Source organism: Neoarius graeffei, chromosome 7 (genome assembly GCF_027579695.1).
Source record: "Neoarius graeffei isolate fNeoGra1 chromosome 7, fNeoGra1.pri, whole genome shotgun sequence".
NCBI classification, from domain to species: Eukaryota; Metazoa; Chordata; class Actinopteri; order Siluriformes; family Ariidae; genus Neoarius; species Neoarius graeffei.
The window spans coordinates 39,586,289-39,605,004 of record NC_083575.1 but is presented as its reverse complement, the minus strand read 5'-3'; positions in this window follow the sequence as shown (position 1 = coordinate 39,605,004).

The following is an 18,716-nucleotide window of genomic DNA, read 5'->3' as shown; positions in this document are numbered from 1 at the left end:
TCTGGTAGCCTCCTTCTTTCGGTGGTAGCCTGTAGATACAGTGCTCAGAAGGCAGTTTTAATGTTTAATCTGGCGTTCCCTGTCATAATTTCAGCAAGCATATTGTTTCATAAGGAAACTTTGCGAAGAGTTGTTGACTGACTGCCGCTCATGCAACACACAGGCATAGTTAGAAAGTCAGGATGCACTGGTTTACACTTTACACACACACATGTAGCCCAGCCTCTCGCTATGTTTAACAGTTGGAACTTAGCGGTTTTAAAACTAGTTTTCCTAGGAACTAGTTGTACGAAGAACTAGTGTTCCTTGCACAACACATGTTGGGGGTGGGGTTGGGGTTGGTTTGCTGGCAGCTTTGTCCCCCCCCCAGTTCAAAAAACGTATCTGCGCCCCTGCCTTGACCAGTCCATTACCATCAACAGGCTTTAAGCGGTACACAGGAAGACCGGAAAGCTAACTGTCCACTACATAAAGACAAGAGCTCCATCTATCTGCCAACTTCTGCTTCCCTTTCAGACCCAAGTTTCGAATCAAAACCCGATCCCCAGAACTCAGGCCATGATACCGAACCTTCTGGTCGTAATGCTCCTTATTGCTCTGATTCATTTTATCAGCAGAGGCTTGCGCTAAACGATAAGCAGACTGTAGCTCCTGTTTCATCTTTTCCACATATTTCAAATGTGAGGAGAATGAAGAGTTATCTGCTGGCACACCAAAGCAAACATCCACAGGGAGTCGAGCCTCCCGACCAAACATCACAAAGTAGGGCGAGTACCCTGTTGCCTCATTAGGAGTGCAATTGTATGCGTGCACTAAATGCGAAATATGCTGGCTCCATGTTGACTTTTGATGAGACTCAAGGGTGCCCAACATGTCCAACAGAGTCCTGTTGAACCTCTCAGGCTGTGGGTCACCCTGTGGGTGGTAAGGAGAGGTCCTTGACTTTTTAACACCCAACATGGTCAACATCTCAGTTACCAAGCGACTTTCAAAATCCCTACCCTGGTCAGAGTGAATGCGGGTGGGCAAGCTGTAATGAATGAAGTACTTTTCCCACAGAGTCTTCGCCACAGTAGCAGCTGCCTGGTCCTTAGTAGGAAAGGCTTGTGCATAACGCGTGAAATGGTCAGTGACGACCAACACATTGCAAACATTTTGAGAGTCAGGCTCAATCGAAAGAAAATCTATGCACACCAAATCCATGGGTCCAGAACTCTGTATGTGAGAAAGAGGAGCAGACCTCTGAGGCAACGTTTTCCACTTGATGCAGTGCTCACATGGCTTACAGTATTTCTCTGCATCAAGCTTCATATGAGGCCAGTGGCCAATATCGTCGTGCAGCAGCTTAAAAACCAGACCATGGAATTGCTTAGGGAGCACCAGTTGTCTCACACACTGACCACCCTGCTTAACAGTCCTGTATAGCAGTCCCTTGTCAATAGACAGCTTTGCCCACTCCTTTTTCAGGATCTTAAAGTCAGGATGCCGCATCAGGATACTACTAGCAGGCTTCTTCAGACTTATAGCTTGCCAGACATCTCCTATAACAGGGTCGCTTTTCTGAGCTTCTTGAAGCTCACTAGAACTAAAAGTAGGCAACTGATCAGGTGCTACAGCAGCAACATGACAGAATGCTGTTGGAACAGCTGACTCATGGCTGCAAATCTGATCAGCAACCTGGGGGAATGAAGAACAACCAGCTCTCTGTGTGGCCACCACCTGACAAATAGCTCGCACTCCAGGGGCGGGAATCTCTCGCCACTCATTGTCAGGGGACAGACTGACGTGAGGGCATTGCGACAGTGCATCAGCATCCATGTTCCTCTGCCCAGGCCTGTACTTCAAGCTGAAGTCGTAAGTGGACAATGCCGACAACCAGCAATGACCAGTGGCATCCAATTTGGCAGACTTGGTTATATAAGTCAGGGGGTTGTTGTCCGTCCTGACTTCAAAACTGGCTCCATAAAGGTAGTCATGCAGCCGATCCACAATAGCCCACTAAAAACTCCAGTTTATGAGCTGGGTAATTCCTCTCTGAAGGGGAAAGACTACGACTGATGAACACCACAGGACGCAATCCTTCAACATACTCTTGATAAAGGACACCACCTAGACCATCCAGGCTTGCATCCACATGCAAAACATACGGCTTTTGTGGGTCTGCAAAAGCTAGCACTGGAGCCTGAGTTAACCTTGACTTCAGCTCCTGAAAAGCAGAATCGCACTGGTCGCTCCATCTAGGGCCAAAAGGTTCAGAGGGCCAAAAAGAAGGTTTCGAGTCAGCAGCCTGTGAACTCGAGCTCTTCTTCTGAGGCAGACAGCCCTGCAGCAACTCGTTCAGCGGTCGGCATAATGTGGAAAAACCCTTCACAAAACGACGGTAATATCCACAAAAACCCAAAAATGACCATAGCTCATTGACAGTCTGTGGTCGAGGTCATGAAACAACAGCCTCTATTTTGGAGGGGTCAGTGTTCTATGCCATTCTGTGAAACTATGTGCCCCACATAGTTCACAGACGTCCTGCCAAACTGACACTTATCCAACGAAAGTTTGAGACCTTCATCTCGCAACCTGTCCAGAACCTTTAAGAGTCTCTCCTCATGCTCTTCCAAGGTGCTACCAAAAACAATCAGGTCATCTAAGTACACCAGAACCTCCAGAAAATTCATGTCTCCGACTGTCCGCTCCATGACTCTCTGGAACGTGGCAGGGGCACCACAGATTCCCTGAGGCATATGCTCAAACTGATAGAAACCTAAAGGACAGATGAACGCTGTCTTTTCTTTATCAGCCTCACTCATGGGAATCTGGTAGTAGCCACTTCTCAAGTCCAACACCGAGAACCACTTACTACCAGAGAGACAATGGAGGGCGTCTTCGATCCTGGGAACCGTGTACTGGTCAGGGATGGTCTGCTGGTTAAGCTTTCTATAATCAATGCACATCCTGACTTTACCTGACTTCTTGCGAACTACAACAATGGGCGAAGCATACGGACTCCGAGATGATGCCATGATTCTGGAGTTCCAGCAAATGCTGATGCACATCCTCTAGATCAGCAGGAGTTAAACGTCAAGATCACTTCCGAAAAGGCCGCAAGTCATTTAACCTGATTTGATGCTGAGTGCTTTTTGAGCAGCCTACATCCCACTTGCTACAAGAGAACACTTCCTTCCTCTGCAACATCATCTCGCAGAGGCGACATTTTGCCTCCTTTGGCATAGAAGAAGTGCCAGAATCAAAAGGAGCAGAAGTAAGCTCACCAGCAGCTATGGGACTGCAAGTGGACGGAAACTGTGGCACCATCTCTACAGGGAATATGTGAGCGAGGGGACTACCTCTCTTCACAAGAACATCCCTGAAAGAAACATTCCTCACATTTACCATAATACGATGGCAGGACACAGCAGAGACTGGATGGACTTCAGGCCAAACCTCAAGCTCAGGGACAGACGCATCATCAGCACTAAAAGGCTGGTCTACAAGGACTAAAGAGTCATTGAGTTCACCAGGAAACTTGGGCAGTCCTGAAAGCTGCAGCTCCTGCCCAGGCTTTAAAACAACAGGCTTAGGTTTTGTGAACCACACAGTACCGTGTTTATCCACATCCTCCGGTGATACACCTGTGTGCTTAATGGACTCAAAAACCTCTTTAATCACAGGGTGTATTGTCAGCGTGTTAAGAAACCCGTCACCTGCCTGTTCACGACAAGAGTGTAACAACTTCTTCACTAAGTGAGTGTTTGTGCCAACCAAAATGGCTATACCCTCTTTTGTCTGAGGGTCAGGACACACAAGAGCTAAAGTGCCCCTCACCTGAGGCACACCAGTGACCGCTTCAGTGAACTCGAGCCTAAGAGGCAAATATCCATCATATGGGTATTTGTGAGAGCTCAAACCCCGTATTTCCAGATTTTCCACTGGCTGCAGTGGCAAAATGCTTCAAATATGCATTATAAAAGCTATGATACAAGTTGGTGACCTGAGAACCACCATCAAGCAGAGCTTTAGCATAGCTTCTATCTGCACAGGCACCTCAGCCGAGGGCCCCACTAACCCAGACAGCAGTTGTGATTGGCTGACTTTGATTGGAGGTGAACAATGAGCAGAACGTGTTTTATGTGATGGAGCTCTGTGCCGTTCCTTCACTGAGCTCCGGAGAAGTTTCCCTGCTGCGTGACCCTCTTAAGCAGCTTCTGATTCACTACCCTCAAGTTCTCAGGACGTGTGCACTCTCACTTGGTGTGGCCGTCTTCTCCACACTTGTAGCAGAAAATGGCAGGAACAGGAGAGGATGCCGTAGACTTCGGCAGGTTTGAAGAAACAGCCCTTGTGGGAACAGCTGGGGCAGTGGTTTCTGTGCTGTGGCTTACGCCAAATTGTGAGACTGGAGGATTTTCAGGAGCCACGGTCATAGCAGTCAAAAGTCTAGTTACTAAAGATGTCAGCTCCTTGACCTCTTTCCTCAGACTGTCAACCTCAGACGTCACGGGAGTAACAGGCACATGAGGAAGAGTGACAGCAGCAGTCACAGGAACCTGGCGAAACGTAGAAGAGGCCACAGAAACCTTTGCAGTCTCCCTTGCACTTACCCAGTGCTCTTCCTCTCTCACATTTCGCATTAACTGTGAAAAAGAAGGCGGAGCTTGCAAAGTGTCCAGAAGTCGCACACGTAAAGCCACAGTGTCAGTGGTGAGAGCACCCTTGAACAACTGATCCAGATGTGCACGAATCAGGCCTGCAGCTTCAATCCCTCCTCTCAAAAGAGCACGGTGGAGAAGCTTGTCCAAGCAATACAAGAAAGCAGAAAGTTTCTCACCATCTTCTTGAAAAGTATGGCGAAACGATGCCATAAGGTCTGCCCCACTCTCAGTCGATCCATAAGTAGTGTCAAGAGCGGTTAAGTAATCAGTAGCAGACAGACTACTGACTTTCAAGAGCCTTACTATATCCGCAGCAGCCCCACGCAAACTCTCAACAATGCGCTGTCACTTAGCAGCATCACTGCACCGCCATTCAGTAATCATCTGAGTAGCCTGCTCCATCCAGGCCTCATACTCTTCCTCGCCTGGGGGAACGGGCCATAAACCGGAGAACAGCCTCAGTTTTCTATAGCCAGGCACATCAAGATCGAAGTTACAGTGATCAACGAGCTGGCCTATGGAATTCACAAGATCCATGCTGACATCCAATTTAGGAGGCTGCGTGCCCAAAACAGCCTTCACATCACCCATAGACTTGCCTTCCTGCTGTAATAATGACAATAGCTTGGCTTCAAATCCATCACTTTCAGGAACAGGACTAGCAGGCAGCAAGCTACTCACTACATGAACAGCCCATGGACCTGCCTCACCTACAATTCCCACTTCAGGAGGGACAGGGCTCTGATCCAACTCAGCAGAAGTCTCGACTAAAATGTACAGGTGCCTACCAGTCTTGTCACCACTGCGACCGCATATCCGGGTCCTACCCAGAACCTTGACTGTGCTGAGCACACAGCTAACCACATCATCAGTGGCCTCCAATGGCACTCTGCTAAGTAAAATGGCATGACACAACTCCACATTCTCCTCCACTCAACAGCCTGACTAAGGTCCATGTTAAAAACTGCCCAGCAAACAGCAATAACTAACACAACACAACCACTAAGCGAAACACAGCTATCTACTTGTTCTAGTAAACAGGAAAATCCCAGCGGTGCCTCCAAAATGTAACCCCTTTTTAACGGGTGCTAATCACCCAGCACAGTAGGCTACAGGCTACTAAAGAGTTACACTAAATCACAATAAATAATGGCACAACAGGATCCTAAGTTCTCAGCGGTGGAGTGGTGAGATGGCTGAGATTCCTGATACCATAAAGGTACAAGTATGAGTATATAGAGAGAATAATAATCATAAATCTAATGAATGATAAGTGTAATAGCGCGGCGCCTCCACTGCGAAAATACTACACTTACCTTTGAAGCTAGTGTATGGTGTATTTTTAGTTTGAGTGAAAGAGCAAATAGCTAGTCTGCAGTGTGCATGTCAGAATGTTCAAATATAAAGAACCAAGTGAGCAGCCAATACACCCAAGATATAATTAAATAATAATGATTATATTTATTAATAAGCAATAATAATAGCAATAGGAGATATTATTTGATGACAAATGCTTCCCAAAGAAGCATGCAATGTAATAACCAATATGAATAAAATAGTAACACCTGCACAAGAAGAGCGGAAACAATTAGCCTCCATCATAGAGATGTTACAGATAGCACATCAACAGTGTGTATACAAGCAGTACATAGTAAGAAAATAAAACTGGGTAAAGTATCAAAAGAAAAACAAGCGCGCAGTTGGGGCCCGTTGGTGCACAGGTGGCAGCTCTCTGAACTGCAGGCAGAACAGCAACCGCTGCAATGCCCTTCTAAAACGCTGGCTATCCAGGCGAGACCAGAGGAACGTGTGTGTGTCAGTGTAAGTGTGGGTTCGCGTTACTCACAATCCACCGGTCAGACCAGACGAATCAGGTTGCAGATGTCGATGCAGTCACGCAGCAGATGCTCCTGAGCAGAGGGCTAGCTACTGCTGTGGGTTAGCTCGCTCGAACAAGATGCCGCTCACCCCAAATCCCTCGGTAGTTGGCTGGGTCCCGGTCCCGACACAGTGAGTCCCCGGGAAATGACGAAGGCGCTCCGGTGGGCCCAGCACCGGAGGGCAGATGTGTCCGCGAAAAACAGCAAGATCACTCACTAGAGTGATACCGGAGTCCCAGGTACACGTTATGGCCACAAGCAGGCCGAACTATAAAAATACTCTCTGCAAAATAAGTGCTGAAATTGAGCTCACAAACAATGCGACCTCTCTCTCTGCTGCAGGCGGGAACTGATGTGAGCTTCTCTCTCGCGAGGTGATGGAACGTTCAAAAAACTTGCGAACTGGCGGGCATTAAACATATACAAATTACCATTGGCTGACATCAAAATTCAAATAAAAATACAAAGAGCAAATAAATCTGATTGGTCCGAATGCACAGTACGTCACAACACATCAGAACAGTGAAAATATTCTAAACCACAAGGCATCATGGTAAATGGAGTTAATTAACACAGAAAATAGGGCAATCCAATATAGAGTATAAAATACAGTGTTATTTTAGAGGACCTTACACACATATATATATATATATATATATATATATATATATATATATATATATATATATATACAACCCCGATTCCAAAAAAGTTGGGACAAAGTACAAATTGGAAATAAAAACGGAATGCAATAATTTACAAATCTCAAAAACTGATATTGTATTCACAATAGAACATAGACAACATATCAAATGTCGAAAGTGAGACATTTTGAAATTTCATGCCAAATATTGGCTCATTTGAAATTTCATGACAGCAACACATCTCAAAAAAGTTGGGACAGGGGCAATAAGAGGCTGGAAAAGTTAAAGGTACAAAAAACGAACAGCTGGAGGACCAAATTGCAACTCATTAGGTCAATTGGCAATAGGTCATTAACATGACTGGGTATAAAAAGAGCATCTTGGAGTGGCAGCGGCTCTCAGAAGTAAAGATGGGAAGAGGATCACCAATCCCCCTAATTCTGCGCCGACAAATAGTGGAGCAATATCAGAAAGGAGTTCGACAGTGTAAAATTGCAAAGAGTTTGAACATATCATCATCTACAGTGCATAATATCATCAAAAGATTCAGAGAATCTGGAAGAATCTCTGTGTGTAAGGGTCAAGGCCGGAAAACCATACTGGGTGCCCGTGATCTTCGGGTCCTTAGACGGTACTGCATCACATACAGGAATGCTTCTGTATTGGAAATCACAAAATGGGCTCAGGAATATTTCCAGAGAACATTATCTGTGAACACAATTCACCGTGCCATCCGCCGTTGCCAGCTAAAACTCTATAGTTCAAAGAAGAAGCCGTATCTAAACATGATCCAGAAGCACAGATGTCTTCTCTGGGCCAAGGCTCATTTAAAATAGACTGTGGCAAAGTGGAAAACTGTTCTGTGGTCAGACGAATCAAAATGTGAAGTTCTTTATGGAAATCAGGGACACCGTGTCATTCGGACTAAAGAGGAGAAGGACGACCCAAGTTGTTATCAGCACTCAGTTCAGAAGCCTGCATCTCTGATGGTATGGGGTTGCATTAGTGCGTGTGGCATGGGCAGCTTACACATCTGGAAAGACACCATCAATGCTGAAAGGTATATCCAGGTTCTAGAGCAACATATGCTCCCATCCAGATGACATCTCTTTCAGGGAAGACCTTGCATTTTCCAACATGACAATGCCAAACCACATACTGCATCAATTACAGCATCATGGCTGCGTAGAAGAAGGGTCCGGGTACTGAACTGGCCAGCCTGCAGTCCAGATCTTTCACCCATAGAAAACATTTGGCGCATCATAAAATGGAAGATACGACAAAAAAGACCTAAGACAGCTGAGCAACTAGAATCCTACATTAGACAAGAATGGGTTAACATTCCTATCCCTAAACTTGAGCAACTTGTCTCCTCAGTCCCCAGACGTTTACAGACTGTTGTAAAGAGAAAAGGGGATGTCTCACAGTGGTAAACATGGCCTTGTCCCAACTTTTTTGAGATTTGTTGTTGTCATGAAATTTAAAATCACCTAATTTTTCTCTTTAAATGATACATTTTCTCAGTTTAAACATTTGATTTGTCATCTATGTTCTATTCTGAATAAAATATGGAATTTTGAAACTTCCACATCATTGCATTCCGTTTTTATTTACAATTTGTACTTTGTCCCAACTTTTTTGGAATCGGGGTTGTATATATATATAAAATGTGTGTGTGTGTATATATATATATATATATATATATATATATATATATATATATATATATATGTGTATGTGTGTGTGTGTGTATATATATATATATATATATATATATATATATATATATATATATATACTGTATATACACACACCAATTTGAAATTAAAACTGGAAACAATGATTTGTAAATAATCTTTGACCTGTATTGTTGCAATGAAAATAATACAATAGCACATTATTTAATGATTTTTTAATTTAATTTTTTTTCTTCAAAATAAGTACTTATTTAAATCTTGTTTCTTGCAATACATTTAAAAAAAGGTTGTGATGGTAAAACATTTACTACTCTATAGTGTTCCCATTCCTTCTCACAACACATAAAAGATGTTTCGGGACGGAAGAGACCAAGTGATGAAGTTACATTTCAGAATTTGCCACACATTCTCTATTGGGGACAGAGGGGACAGGCACCCTCTTCTTCCACAGGCATGCCTTTGTAATGTGTGTAGAATATAGTTTTGCATTGTCTTGTTGAAATATCCCTTGAAAAGATGTCGTCTTGAAGGCAGCGTATGTTGCTCCAAAATCTCAATTGTACTTTTCTGCATTAATGCTGCCATTACAGAAGTGTAAGTTACCTTTGCCAAGGCCACTGATACAACTCCATACCATGACAGACCCTGGTTTTGGACTTGATGCTGGATGGTCCTTTTTGTCTTTTGGTCTGGAGCACACAGCGTATATTTCTAATAAAAAAAAAAAATTCTGCAATGCTGATTTGTCTGACCACAATACATGCTTCCACTGTGTGATGGTCCCAGATGACTCAGAGTCCAGAGATGTTGACATCGCTTCTGGAAACAGTTAATATAAGGTTTTGCACAGTAAAGTTGTAACTGGCATTTATGGATGTAACTCCATATTGTAGAGCTTGACAAAGGTTTGCCAAAGTAATCCTGAGCCCATCAACTATAGATGAATGACGGTTCTTGATGCAGTGCTGTCTGAGGGTTCGGAGATCACAGGTGTTCAGCTTAGGCTTGTACCCTTGCCCTTTACACACTGAAATTCCTCCAGATTCCTTGAATCGTTTAATGATATTATGCACTGTAGAGGGTGAAATATCCAAATCCCTTCCTATCTTTCTTTGAGGAACATTGGTTTTAAACAATTCAATAATTTTCTCATGCATTTGATGACAAACTGGAGATTGTTGGCCCATCGTTATCCCTAAAAGACTAGACATTTCCTGGATACTGAGTTTGTACCAGATCATGATTACAATCACTTGTTGGCATCACCTGTTTCAAATTACATCATTATTTAATTGTTTTACCTCATTACTAGCTCTAAATTGCCCCATCCCAACTTTTTTTGGAATGTGTTGCAGGTGTGAAATGCAGTAATGGATGTATATGAGGAATGAAATGAAGTTGACCAGACAAAAGATTAAATATCTTGGGTTCATGCTGTCTGCAATGAAATACAACTTAAAGCAAATTGAGAAACCATTGCTTTCTTTTTTTTTTATTTGCATTTTCCATGCCATCCAAACTTTTTCTCATTTGGGTTTGTGCAACGGTGCAAATGCAAACATTTACATCAAAAGTTCCCATGTAGTAATGTAAACCTTTTTTTATTAAAACCTTAAAGGAGAAATGTAGAACCTTTATTTTTAAATACATTTCTGAGTGGATAGTATCTCCATCCTTGACTCTTGTATACTGCATAAATGGGAATAAAAAATATATTTTTGAGAGTTAAATCTGTCCGCAAAGTTGGCATTCGAGCTGCCCCGCTGAGCCAGCCGGCCCTGAGTGCATGACATCACAGCGGTAACTGGTTTTAAGGCCAAGGCCTTTGACAGCTATAGACCAAAGCCAGGCTCAGCAGGCGAGAGTGGTTGCAGTGGCCTGTTTGTTCAGATTTATTGGAGATTCTTCGGATTCCTCAGATAGAAGTACATCTGACTGTGATAGTCCTGAAATTGGAGTGTGTGTACATGCTACTGCTATACACGTAGAACTGTATCAGTTCAAACCATCGGAAAGTGAATCCGATAGTAACACGTCGGCCACGGAGGCCCCCATCTTACGAAATAAAGCCAGAGGACAAAGCCATCTAGAGAATTAGATGGACTTGAACTGACAGTCTCATGTGACTCATTAAAACAGGATAGACGTTATAACTTGTGCAACATACGGTACATGTACATGCATGCATTTTCACTAAAACATAAAAGGCTAATTAAATAATCAGATGAACTGAGACAATCACATTCTGAAGCAAATTAAATAATCTTATACCAGTAACTTAAATACACAATATAAGTTACATGTATTAATCTAAATGCAGGGAAACAATAAGGAGTGTTGTTGTTATGTAACCAAATGAGAGTTGCATCTTACCTGTCTGTGTCCTTGCTTCTTGAAGGCCAATCGTGTGGCCAATTTGTTTTGAAATCTGACTTTCAGTTCTTTGTTCAGTTCTTCATTTATTCGCTTCTTCCATGTAAGGGTGAGATATTGCTGCTGAGGCAAGCATATCCAGTGGGGGAAAAAAAGCATATCCAGCGGAGAAATCTGACTTCTGGTCCACTCATTCTCCATACTGAGTACTCCGTCATTACTGCTCGGCTCAGACTCCAGGAGAACTGGTACAACTGAACTTACTTTCCTTTTCTTGTAGTTTTCTTTTCCTTTAATTGTTGGTACTGCACCCTCTTTCAGTATGGGCTTATAGGCAATGCTCCTCAACAGATCAGAGGTTTCGTACGAATCGTCAGTAAAATGTGCCCAAATCTTTGCAGTTTGAACATTCTTGGGCCATGAATGCAATGTAAATCCACCTTCTGTCATGTTGCTGCACCGGCCAGCAACACATCTACATGGTATGGCGACAAATTAGCTCAAAATGGAGGCTCGAAGTTGCAGTCAGCTCTGTGTTTTAGTATAGCAAAAATGGCGATGAGACTGATAGGCTTCCTGCTGTGACGTCACAGATGTCAAGGTCATTCACTCAGACCGCTACCTATATGAATCACTTTACTCGTAAAAATTACTATATTAGATTTATTGTTAACGCTTAAAACTATTCCGATGCCATTCTTGAGGTCTCAAGGCATTTATAAACAAAAAGTGATGCCATGGTTCTGCGTATCTCCTTTAAACATTGTTACAGCAAATGTTTTTGTTAATGTTTAAACCTAAATCAATTAAAATTCTCTCTCTCCATACACTTTACTTACTTACTTATTTCTTACATAACACAACACTGTGTAACTCTGTTAGACTAGACTAAATGCAGATAGAAGTTTCCCTGTCAGATTTGCCTCTCAGGTAAATCGCTGTGTCTCTCTGGCGTTCCCTCCTACAGAGATGACGAGTCTGTCTAGCTCACAGGACTGGCTGACTGGTGCTGGAGAAGAGACACACAGAGAGAGGGGTGAAGCAAGTAATACCCCCACCCCTGTTTTGAGATTTGAAAGAAGTCTGTTCTTCCCCACCTGACGATCTTGAGAGAGAGAGAGAGAGAGAGAGAGAGAGAGAGATTGAGTGAGCGCTCCCTGTTCCATACAAGGGCCCCATTAACTTGACCACTTGCCCTTTGCACACAAAGCCTGCGCCGGCCCCCTGTCCCACCCACCCAATTATGTGCGATTAGGCTCAGTGTGCTGTGTCAAGATGCAGAGAGACGAAGAGAGCTGGCACTGTTAACCGACCAAGAGAGGGCAGCCATTTAAAATGAACTACAGGCGTGTGTGCATCCTGCTGGCTGGCATATTTTCCACCAGTGTGTGGAGGTAGATAGAGGTTTGTTTATCTTGTGTACACTGCACAAACTGCTTGAATGTACTCCGAAGTGTTGGTGTATGAATCTGTTCGAAGCTGAAAATTCTCAATTAGTTTGTTTGCTCATGCGATTTATGTAGTAGCTCCATTATCACTGATAAAAAAAAAAAACAACAACTCTGAGAGAGTTACAGTGCATGGTATGAAACAGCATGATGCAAAACAAATATCTGAATATGATTGAGGGAGGCGGTACAAAGTTTGCTTCCATTTTCTTTCCATATTTTTGGACTCACAAAAACACCAACGGATGCACTTCAATCACCACAGTTTCCCACTCTGGGCCTTGTTATCAGTGCCAGAGCAAAGAATCAGCACTCACGTGGTAAGGGCTCCGTTGTCTTTGATGGGCATTTGATTTCTCATCCTGTTCACACCTTCCTCAGTGATAACTCAGTTGAGAGAAAAATATAGACATCATATGAGACATGCAAAGTGCCTTACACTTGAGTATTTTATGATTATCAGAGTTAAATTCTCAATCAACCTGCAAAACTGGAAATTGAAGGAAAATCTGTCTGGAATATATCTGGAATTTAAACGTACATATATGAAATATAATTATTCCATACATTTTAAAGGTGGCTCATTTAACTAATATACAAGCAACATAACGACATAAAATGAAACAATGAAAAATAAATCAAATTAATTGTCATATTTCATTGAATAATTTACCCATCAAAAATGATCAAATAAAAACAATACTGTAAACTGTAAATTATTCTCGTTAATTTACGGCAAGATTTTAAGAATATTAACCTGCTATTTTTAAATCCAACACTATACTCTTAATACAAAAGAAAATCTGTTAAATTATACTTCACTGGCCTTTTTTTTTTTTAAATCAGAACTATAATGCATTCCTAAAATACAGAAATTTACTGCTGATCAACCATCTAAAGTATTTTAACTAACAGTATCGTGCAGTATTTTTTTCTGGGGGGACAAAGCTGAACTGCACAAGCTGTTTTCTTCATCCATCCCCAACCATCTCCCTAATTATTTGGTAGGTAGCAATTTTATTTAATCTATACATCATTTCAAATTCCATCACTTTGTTTTTATTCCTGAATATGTGAATATCAATCTGTGAAGGATTCAGCAGTTAACGTTCGTTAGAATTTCACAGATGATTGCATATTAATCAGACAACACAAGGAGCTCGTTTTAATTTCTACATGTCTAAGTTAACAGGTGGACACGTGCATTTTGCCAGTGAATTTACGAAGCATAATCTTGACAGTAAACCTTTTACAGTCTGTGAATGTCACTTCATCAGTTGAAGGAACATAAAAGACTTCAGTGTACGCTGGTTATTGGTGGCAATTCAGCAGTGCAGATTCAAGATTTAAGGCAAGGTTATTTTCAAGATAATAATTAAGTGCCGAAGAAGATTTGCTTTGCTGTATCTTACTGCTTCTTCAAATCTGTGAAAGTGTGTATTTTCTCAAAGTTGTTAAGCCAGTTTATATGTGTAGTGCTTTTAACAATAGACATTGCCGCAAAGCAGATTTACAGAAAAATCCTGATTTTAAACATAAGAACTAACAAATGTATCCCTAATGAGCAAGTATGAGGTGAGAGTGGCAAGGAAAAACTCCCTGAGACGACATGAGAGAGAAACCTTTACAGGAACCAGACTCAAAAGGGAACCCATCCTCATTTGGGTGATAACAGATAGCATGATTATAAATAACTCGCATCTATAACTGTGTCCTGTATGGCCAGAAAGTGCAACTGTGTAACTAGGAAATTCATTATAGTTTTAGCATGAAGTCTATTTTGAAGACATTAAAGTTGGATTAATCACATTGGCAGGAGTCTGCTTGATGACATGTTAATAGTGCAGTAAAGGCCATAATGCAGAAGCTGTGGGTATATGAGCTGAACTATGTAGTGTTGTTTTCAATCCGACTGGCCTGAGTTTCCCAAAAGCATTACAACACAAAGATCATTGTTAAATGGTAGAGCAAGCAGCGCAACGAATGCTCTCTCTCTCTCTCCTAGTTAAGATGCTCTTAGCGTGAAGAGGCTTTTGGGAAACCTACCGCTGTTCGGTTGTATTTAGGTTGATTTTTGGGATGATTTTTCCCTGATTCTCCAGACTACACTGAAGCACGTCAGGTGAACTGGTGAATGGAACTGCTGTGTTACAACTGTAGGTTACTCTTTATTCAGCCATAACAGTCAAGTCTGTTTGACTTGTAACAATAATTTCTTGTCAGATCTCCAAACTTGTGCAGTTTCCAACTTTATTTTAAAATAAAAAAGTAAAATGCAGTAAGAAGCTGAGAATTTTTTCCTCTCACACATTGTAATTACATGATTGAAAATTCAGACATTTAGCTCTGTTCTTCACTTCTGTGCTTGTAGGCAGCTTTAGACAGAGATTTGGGATGATTGACAACCAGTAAGGTCTATTATAGCCCTTTTTCTTCACAAAATCAGCTTTAATCATATTTAGTGTGACTATTCTTGTGTGCATACCCTGCTAAGTCAGTATTAACTTAGGTTACAAAGTCGGTTTATTAAAATGTATGTAAAAAAAAAAGGAAGCTAAAAAGTATATTTAAAAAATGAGTCAACCATAAGATACTGTTAAAAAAAGCTATATAATGTATTTTTCAGTTAACTGTAAAATACTGTGAAAGTATATTTATTGTAATTTTCATTAACAGTACAAAACCACGCATTTTAGTGACAGTAAAAAAAAAAGTTAATTTTACAGTCACATAATGGTAACCTTGCTGCCATGTTTCCTTTTTTTAACAAGAAGATTTTTTTTTTACATTGTAATTAGGTTATGGAGGAGATCTGTGAGTGATGATTTGTCAGTTTTATTTCTAAATCATCTGCAGCACGTTGAAATCAGTCCATTCTACCATTACACTATGCTTTGTATTTAATATTAACAGTTGCATAAATTATTAAATGAATTAAATATATGGAATCTTATGTATTTAATTTATTTTAATACTCAGGTGATATTGCTATAAATTAGCTAAACAATAATAGGTGGCTGTTTTGGCTTTTGCACTTCTGTTGCACGTTACTGACTTGTTGATGATGTGAACTGAGTTTTTATAGGGCGTCAATTCACTATTCTGACATTTTCATTCATTACCGCTGTTAAATTGTAAAACTAAAAGCAATTTTCTTTATAACTGTTGTCAAATCCTACTATTCACTATGTGGTAACATTGTGGTGAAGGTATAGTAAATCTGGTGGTGGGGGAGAGTCAGACTTCTGACCAGTTCATGCATCATATTTTAATTGCTTTAATAGCAAACTGTGTCAATTATTGCTGGAGTGGTTCAGTTTAGTATTCAGTTTTAATTACTAATTTGATGTAATTAAAATGACATCTTGGGTTTTTTTTAATTCTTTTTTTTCCCTTCTTTTTTAAACTGGTGAAGTCAGACTAGAATCAGGCTTCACTATATAATGTTTTACATCAATTTTAAAATTGTTTCAACCAACCAACAAAAAAAATTGCGAAATAATTGTGCTTGTTACTTTAAAATCAATAAAACATTGAGCTTGTGGTTTGTTCAAGCTAAAACTGTTGTCACCTTTTATTTCATAGTTTGTTTTTGTTTTATTTTTGTACTTAACTATTCTTAAATGTTTCAAGTTTGTTTTCTGATTGCATTTGAATTCAATTTGAATTAACCTTCAGAACCTTCAAGTTAGCATTTAGATTTCTGTACCCAAATCATCATAACAGACAAACTGTATTTGTTCCATATTTCCATTCCTTGCAAATGCATCTAAGCCATGTTCTGGGAATTCCATTTGTTTTTTTTGTTTTTTTCCTCAGTTAAGGTTGCTGTTTATTTAGAAATCAACCTTAAACTTGAAGTTGACTTCTGTTTACCGGTTCTTCAAATTGTGCCTAATTCTATGGCTGCACTACAAACTACAAACTGTTCCAACTCACTTTTTCTGCTTTTACTTTCTGAATTCTGCGCCCTGCTCGTGCACCGCCCTACCACTCGTCCTTGATTTAAAAGGCAATAAACAATGTTCCTCGTCTCAAATCTGAGTTTTTGAAATGGGTTTGTCGAACTCTTTTTATTTGCAGAAGGAGGTTTTAAAGTCTCTGTCCTCAAAACTCTTAGCTGCTTTTTAAAGGATTTCCTTGGCTGAGCAGAGCTGAAAACATCTCTGCCAGTGAATGCTGCTAAGTGTCAGTGAAGCACAGGAAATGCTTCACTTCTACTAACCCTGATTTATGTTTCCTCCATCTCTCCATCACTCTACAGCACCACTAAGTGACACTAATACTAAGGATGAAAGAATATTTTTCAAAGTTGTATTTGAGTGATGTTGATTTTGCAGAACTTACAGATGATCACGTTCAGAAGAAGAAGACATGTTCATGGTTCTTTTGAAACAGGGCTCAATTATCAATTGAATTGCTTTGCTAGAAATGTGTGGTTTTCAATGGTAGCCTGGTTAAATGTTATTCAAACACAATCTCATAATTCCGTGATCCAGTTTAAAAGTAAGCCTCTTCAGCTCTCGGGACTGTTATGAGCTGAGAGAGAGAGAGAGAGAGAGAGAGAGAGCGCTTTCAGAGCCTCCTCTCCATCAGGCCGACTTTTTAATCCACCTGCATCTGACAGGAAGCTTTGTGTTAAAGGGTCAAGCAGCTCAGGAGGCGGCAGAACTGTAGAAGTGACTGTGCTTATTTTCGCTGATTGATTCAGTATTCAGCCACAGCGATGGAGAGATCCTGTAACAAATCGCTGCCTCTGGCTGCTATCTGATTTGTATACGCAGTTAAGAAATTATTCATTATTCTTTTATTTAGCAATGAAGTGTTTGTTTGCGCAAGTGGTTTCTCTATAGCTAGCCTTGTCTTTGCTTCACTCAGTCCAAAGTGATCGTGTGAATGGTCCCAAGGCTTTCATTTTCATCAAGCACAGTGATTGGTTAACAGACTTCTTCCTCTTACAAGTGGCCTTCCAAGAACTGTGAGGGTCAGCTGCTTTTCTGAAGGTCAACAAGACAGCAATATGCACTGCCTTCTGTCAGTCTGACACACACGTTTATCTTACTATCCTTATGAGGACGTCTGTTAACATAAGTATTAACTCAATTAATGTTCTACCTACACCTAAACCTAATCATAAGCTGAATAAAAATCACAAATAAACCAAATAAAAATCTATACTTGAGGTGACATATGGTCCCCATCAAGATATAAAAACATGTCCACACACAGTAGGCCTCATTCCTAGTTGATGCTGTTGGCTGTTTATAGAGCTCTCTTCCAACTGGTTGCTTTTTGTGCTGCTACGTGTCTAAGCCGGATGCATGGAAAATCCTGCTTGTAGTCTTTTTCTTTGTAGATTACCAAAAGAAAGGCCTGGGATATAGAAGTTGCATTGTGTGCTATATGACATGCAGCAGACGAACTCGCACTGCCCATATTAATGAACTGTTTGATGCTGTTAATTAGGGTCCTGCAGTTTTTCTAATTGATAGTGTTGACTCATTGTCAACATAAGAGGACCCGAAGCTGTAGCTTGTTTCACAATTGCTACTCGTCCCTCAGCAAACAAGTTTTCGGAATGTCAGGAGGCTCTGCTTTCCATGGGTTTGTGCAAAATAAGAATGAAAGCAAAGCACAGAGGGAATCCTGCCTCCTGGGCTTGTGGGATATTTGTGTAAACTTGATAGATTAATTGCTAGGATTTGTACACATTACTGTTTCTGAAATACTGTATGTGATGTGACACAGTATGCTGACACTTGAGCTAACAAAATATCAATGGCTGAGGTTTAAATGGGAAAACACGGCCAATATTTCTCTCTCTCTCTCTCTCTCTCTCTCTCTCTCTCTCTCTATATATATATATATATATATATATATATATACAGTGTATATATATAATAAAAACGTGTGTGTGTAGATTTATTTTATATTAGCAGTAAAGTTCAGTTGTAAAAGAAATGAATATATGGTCTTTAGCTTTCACAGGCATACTGGTAATAATATAAGCATACATTTGTACATTTTG